This window comes from Dendrobates tinctorius, unplaced genomic scaffold, assembly GCF_039654945.1.
Source record: "Dendrobates tinctorius isolate UK_male_01 unplaced genomic scaffold, ASM3965494v1 ptg000143l, whole genome shotgun sequence".
Classification (NCBI taxonomy): Eukaryota; Metazoa; Chordata; class Amphibia; order Anura; family Dendrobatidae; genus Dendrobates; species Dendrobates tinctorius.
Genome location: NW_027361810.1, coordinates 23,659,787 through 23,672,500, shown reverse-complemented (window position 1 = coordinate 23,672,500; position 12,714 = coordinate 23,659,787). Strand labels below are relative to the sequence as shown.

General features: G+C 51.3%; 1 long non-coding RNA gene across 2 annotated transcripts in view; it reads left to right on the top strand.

The window, feature by feature from the left end:
- LOC141049304 (uncharacterized) overlaps positions 1-12,714 on the top strand; it is a 46,503-nt gene that overhangs the window by 13,164 nt on the left and 20,625 nt on the right. Inside the window, exon 1 of one of the 2 annotated variants that reach the window (XR_012220327.1) lies at positions 975-1,397. The exons of the other annotated variant lie outside the window; for it this stretch is intronic. This is a non-coding gene — a long non-coding RNA (uncharacterized lncRNA). Of the gene's footprint in view, positions 1-974; positions 1,398-12,714 lie in introns of those variants that run through there. 2 annotated transcript variants of the gene reach the window in all.

Genomic DNA, 12,714 nt, shown 5'->3' with positions numbered 1-12,714 from the left:
GGTGCACTGGGCACCTGAGACTCGGCAGTTGGTGATAGTATCAGCCAGGGAAGATACATCAAACCGAGTAGCTGTCCTGAAAGAGATGCATTTGCAGTGTCTACGTGTCAAACAATTGGTTAGGCAGAGTAATATGAAGGCTGCTCAACGCCTAGAGATAGCAAGAGAGGCTATGGATCGATGGATCGGTGGGTTTGAGGAAAGATGTGGTTCCGGTACCCAAAGCTATGATTGGGAGAATTATTGGAAGGTCCGGGAAGGTAATGCAAGACCTTGTGAATATCTCCGGTGTGGTGAGGGTGGGGATCCCTCCTGATGATGACCAGGTATCCAGGGAAGCGGATAGGATTTCCATCATGGTGGTTGGCTCCGTGGAAAGCCTGAGAGACTTTCGGATGCTCGTGGAGTATAGAGTGGAGTACCTGCAAGAAATTGAGCAGTTGAGGCTGGACCGTCGGCGAATTAATAAAGAAATACAGAATACCAGGTGGCCGCCGCCTCCAACCCAAGATGTAAGGACCCGAACGGTTCCTCCAAGAAGTGACAGGGCAGATGGCAGAAGAGTGTCAGCAAGGGGTAGTTCGACTGGCAGGATGACGTTGAAAGACCATAGTTCCTGTGAGACGCTGACTGAGTCAGACTCAGACCAGACAGCAGGCTCTACTAAGACTTATGACCGCACCAACCGAGAGAGACGGTCAGTGAGAGAAAGATCAGGTGACGAAGTGTACTGCAGACAGATGGAGACTAGAGAGTGTCTGATGACGCAGACAAACAGTGACTGGAGGGTCAAAGACAATGACCGGCATTATGACCGCTGGGAGCGGGGGAGGCCTAATGTAGAGATGAGGCCGTATGACAAATGGAAACGGTTCTCTCGACCTGGTGGGCAAGGTGTAGTGAGTGCCCAGTCTCGAGAGCCGGGGGTTATGCTGTGTGTTCAACCCCACAGGTTTGAACATAGGGGGGGAGGTATGTGGTGCAGTGACCGCTGTGTCCGCTAGGGGGCGCTGTGTGGGTGTCCCAGGACAGCCGTATAAGCATTTCCATTGCCCTGATAGGTGTAGGATACTGAAAGATCATAATGATCAGCAGAGGTACTGCTGAGTAGTACGTTCTGTTACAATGTGTCAGGGAAGCCTGTGTGTGGTTGTGTGCAATAGGACCTTGGGTGAGGTCATAGCCATGTGATCACCTGTGGGTGTGGTTATGGACCATATAAGGTACCTGAGGTCTGGTCACATGTGGTGAATGCAGAGACCCGATTGGTCCGTTTGGAAGGTCTCGTGTGGCTTCCTGCTCGACAGCAAGTCTGGACGCTGTGACTAATGGCGAAGTGTGCCTGACAGTTCCCAGGGAGAGGGAATGAACATTAGCAGTGTAAAGCAGCATGCAAGGTAACCCGGAGACGGGACTGCTACTGAGAGACTGTATAGCCTGTTGGCTAGATGAAGCACAGCCTGTGTGACTAGGAGGGCTATAGGGGAGCAGAGCTCCAGTGTGAAGATACCCTGCTGTCTGCTATAAGACTGTTGCATATCGTGATTGGTTTATGATAATGAATAAACCTCATGGACTGTGATATTGCTTTATGGAAACCTGTGCCGGACGTGATTATTCGCTGCCATGCGAGTGTCTCCCCAACCCTGAATGACAGCGCTACCTCACAGTGTATATAAATTAACTGTTTGTTTTGCAGAATTGTAAAAACATTGATGAGAACCTGATACCAATTGCAGACCTCTCGGATTTTCAAAGAGGCCAAATTGTTGGTGCCCGTATGGCAGGTGCTTAGTGTAACAGAAAGTGCCCGAATGCTTGGCGTGTCAAGAGGTACTGTCTCCAAAGTAATGACTGCATTTGAAAGAGAAGGAAAAACGTCCACAGCAAAGCACAGGTCCGGCCGAAAGTCGAAGTTGACTGAGAGAGACCGTCGGACTCTAAAGGGAATTGTGAGAGAGGATCGCAAGACCACGGCTCCGAAAATCACTGCTGAGCTCAATGAACACCTACAGAACCCAGTTTCCACGAAAACTGTTCGTCGGGAGCTGCACAAATCTGGATTCCACGGAAGAGCTGCAATTCGAAAACCGCTGCTCTCAATGACAAATGTTTCCAAGCGTTTAGAGTGGTGTAGAAACCTCCAGAGTTGGTCCCTTGAGCAGTGGAAACGTGATATTCTCAGACGAATCATCGTCTGACCTCCGGCCGAGTGTACGTTTGGAGACTGCCGAAAGAAGCATTCCAATCAGACTGCCTTCTCACAACCGTAAAACATGGCGGAGGTTCTGTGATGATCTGGGGTGCTATTTCGTGGAGATCCACCTGGCCAATGATATCCCTTTATGGAAGAATTAACAGCCGCGATTATTTAGGCATTTTGGGCGACCAAGTGCATCCTATGGTTCAAGCACTGTTCCCGGAGGGGAACGCCATCTTTCAGGATAATGCACCAATTCATACAGCTAGAATCGTTAAAGCATGGCATAAGGAACATTGTAATGAAGATGAGCATCTCATCTGGCCCCCACAATCCCCAGACCTCAACATTATTGAGCATTTATGGTTGATTTTAGAGATTCAAGTTAGTCGTCGATTTCCACCGCCATCGTCGCTCAAAGAACTGGAGGGTGTTTTACCTGAAGAATGGGCTACAATTCCTTTGGAAACAATTCATCCCTTGCATGAATCCATACCTCGGAGAATTGAGGCTGTAATCGCCGCAAAAGGTGGACCTACACCATATTAAACAAACTTTTGTTGATGTTTCCAGGTGTTTCCATTATTTTGTCCAACCCCTGTATATATAGTATGTGTGTGTATATACAGCGTGTATATATATATACAGTATGTGTGTATCTACATTATATATACAGGTGCTTCTCACAAAATTAGAATATCATCAAAAAGTTCATTTATTTCAGTTCTTCAATACAAAAAGTGAAACTCATATATTATATAGAGCCATTACACACAGAGTGATCTATTTCACGTGTTTATTTCTGTTAGGCTGTGTTCACATGTTGTGTTTTTTTTCGCGTTTTTCCCGCGGATTTACCAAAAAACGCCTAAAAGAAGCTTCCCATTCATTTTAATGCATTTTGCACTTTTGGTGCATATTGATGCGTCTTTTACTGCGAAAAAACGCTTTGCGGTAAAAATCGCAGCATGCTCATTGATTTTGCGGTAAATTCCGCATTTCTGGCTATTTTCTATGTGTCTGGGGACTCTCCGGAAAAAATCGCGGCAAAAATGCGCGGAAAAAAACGTGCGTTTTCTGGGAAGGAGTCCGGTTTTTATGCAGAAATTTTCTGCATACGTGTGCACATAGCCTGAGATGTTGATGATTATGGCTTACAGCCAATGAAAACCCAAAAGTCATTATCTCAGTAAATTAGAATAATTAACAAAAAGGTGAGGATCTGCAATGAAGAATGGCAGAGGATCCCTAAATCTAGGTGTGAAAAACTTGTTCCGTCATTCCCAAGAAGACTCATGGCTGTACTAGCTCAAAAGGGTGCTTATACTCAATAATGAGCAAAGGGTCTGAATACTTATGACCATGTGATATTTCAGGTTTTTTTGTTTAATTTGCGAACATTTCTACATTTCTGGGGTTTTTTCAGTCAAGATGGGTTGCAGAGTTTACATTAATGAGAAAAAAATAAACTTTTTTGAATTTACCAAATGGCTGCAAAGAGTGAAAAATTTAAAGGGGTCTGAATACTTTCCGTACCCACTGTATGCTTTTCCATACTTGTCCCCCATCCTGGTATATTCTCTTCCATCCTGGTCCCCTATCCTGGTATATGCTCCCTCATCCTGGTCCCCCATCCTGTCCTGTTATATGCTCCTCCATCCTGGTATATGCTCCCCTATCCGGTCATATGCTCCCCATCCTTCCTGCGCTGCTGTTGATCCATCCATGTGTACATACATAAAACAAAACACTCCTACTCACTTTTCTCCCGTTCCCCTGCAGTGCGTTGACGGCACTATCTAAATAAAATGCTGGAGTCAGAGCGTGCACATACCGTGCTATCCGGCGCCATTTTGTTGAAGACACTGTGTGCAAATTTGTCTTTAACAAAATGGCGCCGGAGTTGCTCTTTGCCCAGGGACTGAATCCAGCCAGCGCCAACGCATCTCCGGCGCCACACTCCTCCATCCTCGTCCTCCTCCCTGTCACTGCTGGATGTGTCCGGAGTCTGGCCACACTGCACAGGCGCAGTCTATAGATGCTTCGGACAGAAGGACACATCCAGCGCTATATTAGGTATATGTGTATATATGAACATACATATGTGTGTGTGTTTGTATGTGTATATATATGTCACGAGTATGTCACGTTCTCCTGGGAAATCTGGGGTTAGGCGATCTTTACGTACCGTGAATCACAGGTCTTGCATTTGGCTTTTGTGTTTTGTTCCTCATATTAAATGGACTTTGTTTCATTTGGCACTGAAAAGGTTAACAACTCTTTGTATGCTGGTTAGAGACATGCAGCTCCATCTCACAGCTGCTCCTAACCTGCTTATTTTCTCTATAAAACTTGGCCAGACCTTCTCATCCCTGCCTGTGAAAGTTTTGCTTCCATGCTTGCTGGAGTTGGTGTGCTGAAGTTGGAGTTTGTAGTTGCTGTTGGAGATTGTTGCTTGCTGTTTTTGGATGTATGCTTTTTTCCATTATTCTGTTCACATTTGGTTTGTACCTCCCTGTCCTTCCATTTATTCCTCTGTAGCCTTGGTGAGTGTTTTGGTATGTATGTTACTTTTTGTTATCCCTCTTTGTCTTACGTGTATATACAATAACATATCTGTCCCATGCCTCCTGGGGTGGGGGAGAGACAGCTTAGGACATTAACAAGTGCATAGTAAGGTCAGAGGCCTCTCTACTTTTAAGAGTATCCCGGGTCAGGGATAGTTAATGTGATGATGAGTGGACCTCCAAGGGTGGACCCGCTGGACCGTGATAACGAACCTCCCCCAGACGCGCGGACCAGGTGGACCAACCCGTATACAGGGAGCATTAGGGGCAGGCCCGAGGGAGACTATCACCACGGCAGCTGGTACCCGGGGACGAACAACAGACCTCAGCGAAGGACAAGGCAGACTGGTGGCAGACAGACAGGGCTGCGACACGGGAACATGGAGAGGGTGGTGACACTGGTAGGAAGACACGGCTGGAACACAGGTACACGGACAGATGGAAGTCACTGGCGGGAAGACACCGCTGGAACACAGGTACACGGACAGATGGAAGACACGGCAGGAACACAGGTACACGGACAGGATACGGAGACACTGGAAAGCAGGCACTAGGAGAAAGCACATGGAGGGCATAAGGTCAGAGACAAGGCGACAGGGCTAGCAACAGAGAAGACAAGGAGCGTAAGAGGACGTGGGGCCAGAATCACTTGTATTGCACAAATGACAGTCAGGCACAGCCCGGAGGAAGGGGCGGCCTGATAAGCAGAGTGCGCAGAGGACTTCCGGGTCAGGAACCTCCGAGCCATAGAGCAGGCTGGAGAGGAGGCTGGGTTGATAGGCATGGTTGCTTAGGAACGGGGCGTGCGTGTGCCACTGAACTCAGTGCGCGCGCGCCCTCGACGGAAGACAGGAGCAGGGACCAGAGCGGGCACGCGCCGGGACGCCGAGGACCGGTAAGTACAGCGGGGCTCAGGGGAAGGAGGCAGCGGCAGAGAGGCAGGAGCTGGAGGCGACGGCGGCATGACAGTACCCCCCTCCTTACGCGCCCCCCTCCTTCCTACGGCTGGAAAGAAATTTAGCCAGGATTCGAGGCACCTGGCTGTTCTCCCGGGGTTCCCAAGATCTCTCCTCAGGGCCAAAACCCTTCCAATCAACCAGAAAAAAGGTTTTGCCTCTTCGCTTTTTCATGGCGAGGATGTCCTTGACCTCAAACACATAATCAGTGGAGACCGGTTGAGGCGAAAGAGTGGTAGAAGCATGAAACTGATTGAGGATGACTGGTTTCAGAAGAGAAACATGGAATGAATTGGGTATACGGAGCGAGGCGGGTAGCCTCAACTTGTAAGAGGCATCATTGATGCGAGCCAAGACTTCGAAGGGTCCAATGTACCGGGGGCCCAGCTTACATGAAGGGATCTTTAGGTGGATGAATTTAGAAGACAGCCAGACCTTATCTCCCGGATGATATAGTGGAGGGTCTAGGCGCCTCTTGTCCGCGTGTCTCTTCATTCTGTCCAGAGCTTGTTCGAGAGCGGTCCTGGTCTCCTGCCAGATCCTGGAGAACTCCCCGGACAGCAGATCAGCTGCTGGCACACCCCAGACAGGAGGCACCGGCAGGGGTACACCAGGATGTTACCCATGGACGACAAAGAAGGGCGACTTGGACGAAGATTTGCTGGCGTGATTGTTGTATGCGAATTCAGCCCACGGGAGTAAGTCGGTCCAGTCGTTCTGGTGGGCGTTAGAGAAAGAGAGTCTGGTTAGTGCGTTCTACTTGACCATTGGTTTGCGGGTGCTATGCCGAGGAGAAGTCAAGCGGTGACGTTCATACTCTTGCAGAGCACCCTCCAGAACCTCGAGGTGAATTGGTGTCACGCCGTGCTCACCTGGGGGCGGGACCTCTGTCCCGACGTCATCTCTTCCGGAGCCGCGGTCACTCCGGGGGTCCCGTCGGGTGTGCACGTGCAGTTCTCGTCCCTGGGTCTCCTCCTATATGTCACGTTTGCACTTGCGCGCTCCTGTCAGTGCTGTATAGGGCTCGGTCCTCTCTATGGTAATGGAGGACCTGACCCGGAACCTGTAGTGGTCATGTGCTTTCTGGCTAGGTCCTGACCCGGAACCAGTAGTAGTCATGTGCTATATCAGACGACCTCCCCCTAGGGGAGGTGCCTGGTTATTGTTGTGCTTCCTGGCTTGGTCTGCCGTGTCCCTGCCTGGCTGTGCGCTGTATTCAGGTCCCCTGCCTTGCACTCTGTTGTGCCTCTTGGCACACGCTCTGAATCTGCACTCTGCTTTGTACTTGGTTGTGCCTCCTGGCACACGCTCTGACCCTGTGCTCTGGCTCATACTCGGTTGTGCCTCCTGGCACATGCTCTGACCCTGTGCTCTGTCTCGTACTCGGTTGTGCCTCCTGGCACATGCTCTGACCCTGTGGTCTGTCTCGTACTCGGTTGTGCCTCCTGGCACATGCTCTGATCCTGTACTCAGTCTCTTACTCTGTTGTGCCTCCTGGCACACGTACCAATCCTGCGCTCTGTCTTATGCTCAGTTGTGCCCTCTGGCACACACCCTGCTCCTGTACTCTGTTACACCTCCTGGCACACCTGCTGCCTGACTCAGTGCTCTGACGTGCTCCTTGCACGCATCCTGCTTCACTCACACCCGGACGAACGAAGTCTCTGTATACCACGTGTTCCCGTGTCCACGCTTTACACGTTCCTGCAGACACGTTCACCCATTTGTGTCTCCTGTGAGCCGGCCGCCTGGTGCCAGCAGTCGTGGTGCCTCACCCCCGGGGGCTTGCCCCTGACACTCCCTGTATAGGGGGTGGTCTTCACTAGATCAGCTCGCCCTGGGAGGGTTGGTGTCACGACCCAGAGGGTCCAGGAGTTGTCACAATTGGACTCCCCTGACTGAAACAATATGTTGTGGAAGGCCATGAACACGAAAAACATGGTGGACGAAAATCTTCGCTAGCTCGGGTGCTGAGGGTAAACCCGGAAGCAAGATGAAATGAGCCATCTTGGAAAGCCTGTCCACTACCACGAGGATGACTGTGCAGCCCGAAGACTGAGGCAGATCTGTAATAAAGTCCATGGCAATGTGCTGCCAAGGAGCTGAGGGAACTGGAAGCGGGTGTAAAAGACCGGAGGGAAGCTGTCTAGGAACCTTGTTCTTGGCACAAGACGGACAGGAGGCAATGAAGTTACGGACATCTTGGGGAAGTGTCGACCACCAGTAGTAGCGGAACACGAGGATGAGAGTCTTTTTGAGACCTACATGAACTGCCAGTTTGGAGGCATGACCCCAGCTCAGGACTCGCCTTCTGTTGTTCACGGGAACAAAGGTCTTACCCGGAGGCAGGGAAGTCAAACTGATGGGTGCTAGCGTGATGACCTTGGAAGGGTCCAAGATGTGCGTGGGCTCCTCCTCGGTATCCACCGACAAAAAGGACCTGGACAGTGCGTCAGCTTTGAGGTTTTTATTGCCAGGACGGAAGTGGAGCTCAAAATCGAAACGAGCAAAGAATAAAGCCCATCTAGCTTGCCGGGGGTTAAGTCTCTGTGCCGACTGGATATATGCCAAGTTTTTATGGTCCATAAAGATCTTAAAAGGATGTACGGCCCCCTCCAGTAGGTACCTCCATTCTTGCAACGCCAGCTTGATGGCCAACAGCTCTCTGTCACCAATGGAGTAGTTCTGTTCCGAGGAGGAAAGAATTTGGAGAAAAAAACGCAGGTGACAAACCGACCGGTGGAAGACCTCTGGGAAAGTACCGCTCCGGCCCCGGTGGCTGAGGCATCTACCTCCAGAATGAAAGGTTTGCTGGCCTCAGGACAGTGGAGGACGGGTGCTGTGGCAAAGGCTTCTTTCAGAGACAAGAAGGCATTTTCCGCCTCTGATGACCAGGTGTGAGGATTGACCCCCTTGCAGATTAGAGAGGAGATGGAACCGGCCAGTGAAGAAAAGTGAGGGATGAACTGTCGATAGTAAGTTGTGAAGCCGAAAAATCGCTGAATCGCCTTGACACCATGAGGACGCAGCCAGTTGAGCATGGCAAACACGTTCTCCGGGTCCATGCGCAAACCAGAGTCGGAGATGATGTACCCCAGGAACGGGAGAGACAATTGCTCAAAGGCGCACTTTTCAAGCTTGGCATAGAGGCAATTCTCCCTCAGGCGCTGCAGTACTAGACGAATGTTCCTTCGATGGGTAGGCAGGTCAGGCGAGAAAACTAAAATATCGTCCAGGTATACCACTACTCACGAATACAGCAGGTCTTGGAAAATATCATTCACAAATTCCTGGAACACTGCGGGGGCATTGCACAAGCCAAAGGGCATCACCAGGTACTCGTAGTGGCAGTCCCGGGTGTTGAATGCAGTCTTCCATTCATCACCGGAGCAGATACGGATGAGATTGTAGGCTCCACGGAGATCTAGTTTGGTGAAAATTCGTGCTCCCTGCAACCGGTCGAACAACTCTGGAATGAGAGGAAACGGATACTTGTTCTTTACCAAAATAGCGTTGAGACCCCGGTAGTCGATGCAGGGGCGAAGAGACCCGTCCTTCTTCTTAACAAAACAGAACCCCGTGCCTGCAAGGGACGAAGACTTCCGAATAAAACCCTTGGCCAGATTTTCCTGGACGTACTCGGTCATTGCTTGGGATTCGAGAGGATTTAACGGGTAAATACGGCCTCTGGGCGGAGTGGAGCCTAGAAGCAGATCGATCGGGCAATCATAAGGACGATGCGGGGTCACACTCTCAGCTTCTTTTTTATTGAAGACATCAGCAAAGGACCAGTAAGGTGGAGGTAAATCTGCAGGTACCAAGGCGGATTGAGGAGAATTTAACAGCCGAACGGGAAGCAGGCACTTGGTTTGGCAAGATTGACCCCAGCGTAGGATGTTACCAGATCGCCAATCAAGGATGGGTTCGTGGATTCTCAACCATGGAAGGCCTAATAGTAACGTATGGGACAACGAGGGGAGCACATAGAAGGCTATGTTCTCCCGATGCAAGGCTCCGATCTGTAGCTCCACCTCCTCGGTGACCAGGGTGACCGTCTGCCGCAAAGGCTTGCCGTCAACCGAAGCTATCCACCGAGGAGTCTCCAAGGACCTGACAGGAATCCGGAGTATTTTAACCGCCTCGAGCTGAATGAAGTTCCCTGCTGCCCCAGAATCAATGTAGGCGACCTACGAGAAGCGACAAGAGCCCAGATTCAATAAAACAGATGGTTAAGGGTAGAGAGGTATCAGTGACACCTAGGGAGGCCTCTCTTACCTGGCCTAGGCAGAGTCGTTTCCCGGCCTCTCCGGACAGGAACGTAGCAGGTGGGCGGCGCTGCCACAGTAGAAGCAGAGACCCTGAGCGACTCTCTCTCTGCGACGCTGCTCTGCTGGCTTGAGGCAGTCAACCTGCATGGGTTCAGGTGCCGAGGCCAGGGAGGCAGAAGCGAGTCGTGAACGGGGAGGACTGCGTGTGACCAAGGATAGACGGGGAGGTCTCCTCTCCCTGGTGGCTTCACGGGTTTGATCCTGGAATCGCAAGTCAATGCGCGTTGCCAGGGAAATTAGGTCTTCTAAAGACGTTGGCGTGTCCCGACCTGCCAGCTCGTCCTTGATCCGGGCAGACAAACCGCGCCAAAAAGCTCCCACTAAGGCCTCATTATTCCATCCCAGCTCGGAGGACAGGGTACGGAAGCGAATGGCGTACTGGCCAACCGAGCGGGTGCCCTGGTGGAGATTAAAAAGGGACTCGGTGGTAGAGGCCACGCGTCCGGGCTCGTCAAAGACTTTGTGAAAAGTCTCAAGAAAAGTGGCGAGCTGGGAGACCAGAGTGTCATCTCGCTCCCAGAGGGGGTTCACCCAGGCCAGAGCCTCGCCCTCCAGGTGGGACACCACGAAGGCCACCTTAGCCCGATCGGTGGGGTATTGTAGTGGGAGTAATTCAAAGTGCAATTGCCACTGATTGAGGAACCCCCGGCATAATTTGGGATTTCCACTATACCGCGGAGGTCTGGCCAGGCAGGGAGGTGGGTGTGGCGCCGGAGACTGGACAGGGATAGAGGCGGCGGACTGCAGGAATAAAAGATGGTTATCCACGGAAGCCATATAATTTAGGATGTGGGCCTGAGTGTTGCGTTGTTGGGCCAGGTCCTGCTGAAGACTAGCCAGCTGGGACGCGTTCCCTGCATCAGTGGGTTGTAAAGCTGAAATACGGGACTCCATGGACTTTAGAAAAGCCATCATCTGGGTTTGGTTTTCCCGTAGGAACAGCAGTTCCTTCTGGGCGGGGGCAGAGGTACCAGCGGAGTCCATGGCCTGACCGTACTGTGATGATGAGTGGACCTCCAAGGGTGGACCCGCTGGACCGTGATAAAGAACCTCCCCCGGACGAGTGGACCAACCCGTATACAGGGAGCATTAGGGGCAGACCCGAGGGAGACTATCACCACGGCAGCTGGTACCCGGGGACGAACAACAGACCTCAGCGAAGGACAAGGCAGACTGGTGGCAGACAGACAGGGCTGCGACACGGGAACGCGGAGAGGGTGGTGACACTGGTAGGAAGACACGGCTGGAACACAGGTACACGGACAGATGGAAGTCACTGGCGGGAAGACACCGCTGGAACACAGGTACACGGACAGATGGAAGTCACTGGCGGGAAGACACGGCAGTACACGGACAGGATACGGAGACACTGGAGAGCAGGCACTAGGAGAAAGCACACGGAGGGCGTAAGGTCAGAGACAAGGCGACAGGGCTAGCAACAGAGAAGACAAGGAGCGTAAGAGGACGTGGGGCCAGAATCACTTGTATTGCACAAATGATGGTCAGGCACAGCCCGGAGGAAGGGGCGGCCTGATAAGCAGAGTGTGCAGAGGACTTCCGGGTCAGGGACCTCCGAGCCATAGAGCAGGCTGGAGAGGAGGCTGGGTTGATAGGCATGGTTGCTTAGGAACAGGGCACGCGTGTGCCACTGGAAGATGGCGACACCCATGGAAGAAGACAGAGAGACACCGGGTCTCAGGAGGTACCGGGGGATCGGAAGGTGGGGGAGTGGAGGGGAGAAGAGAGTGCGCGCGCGCCCCCGACGGAAGACAGGAGCAGGGACCAGAGCGGGCACGCGACGGGACGCAGAGGACCGGTAAGTACAGCGGGGCTCGGGGGGAGGCGGCGCGACAGGCGGAGGCAGCGGCAGAGAGGCAGGAGCTGGAGGCGGCGGCATGACAGTTAAGGTCCCAGTTCCAGGGACAGTTTGAGGCCCCTCTTTCCTTACCGAAGACCGTAGTTCTGAGTATCAACTACTGACAATCAGACTTTACTATTTTGATTATGAATTATGGTTTAACAAAAAAACATAAAAAAACTAATATACTGAATCTGGCCTGCACTTAAATTATGGTCCCCTCAATTTAATATTTTGTTGCACGACCTTTTGAGGCAATAACTGCAAACACATTTCTGTAACTCTCAGTGAGACTTCTGCCCCTGTCCAATTGTATTTTGTCCGACTCCTCATGAGCAAGATGGCTCCTTGTGTCTCAGGGTTGAAGGTTCCTTCTCTAGACTGCAGGTCTCAGCTCCTTCCACTGATGTTCAATAGGATTTAGATGAGGGCTCATGGAAGCCACTTCAGAATAGACCAATGCCTTGCTTTCAGCCATTATTGGATATTTTTAGATGTGTTTTGGGTCAAAGTCCAGCTGAAGAATTCATGACCATGACTCAGATCGAGCTTCCTGACAATTGGCAGCACATTTTGCTCCAGAATACCTTAACAGTCATGAGACTTCATTGTACACTGCACAGATTCAAGACTCGTTGTGCCAGAGGCAGCAAAGCAGCCCCAAATTATAACAGAGCCTCCTCCATGTGTCACAGTAGGTACAATGTTCTTTTCTTTCTATGCTTCATTTTTGCATTTGTGCACATAAAGCTGATGTGATGCCAAAAACTTCCATTTGTGACTCATCCATCAAAAGGGCATACTC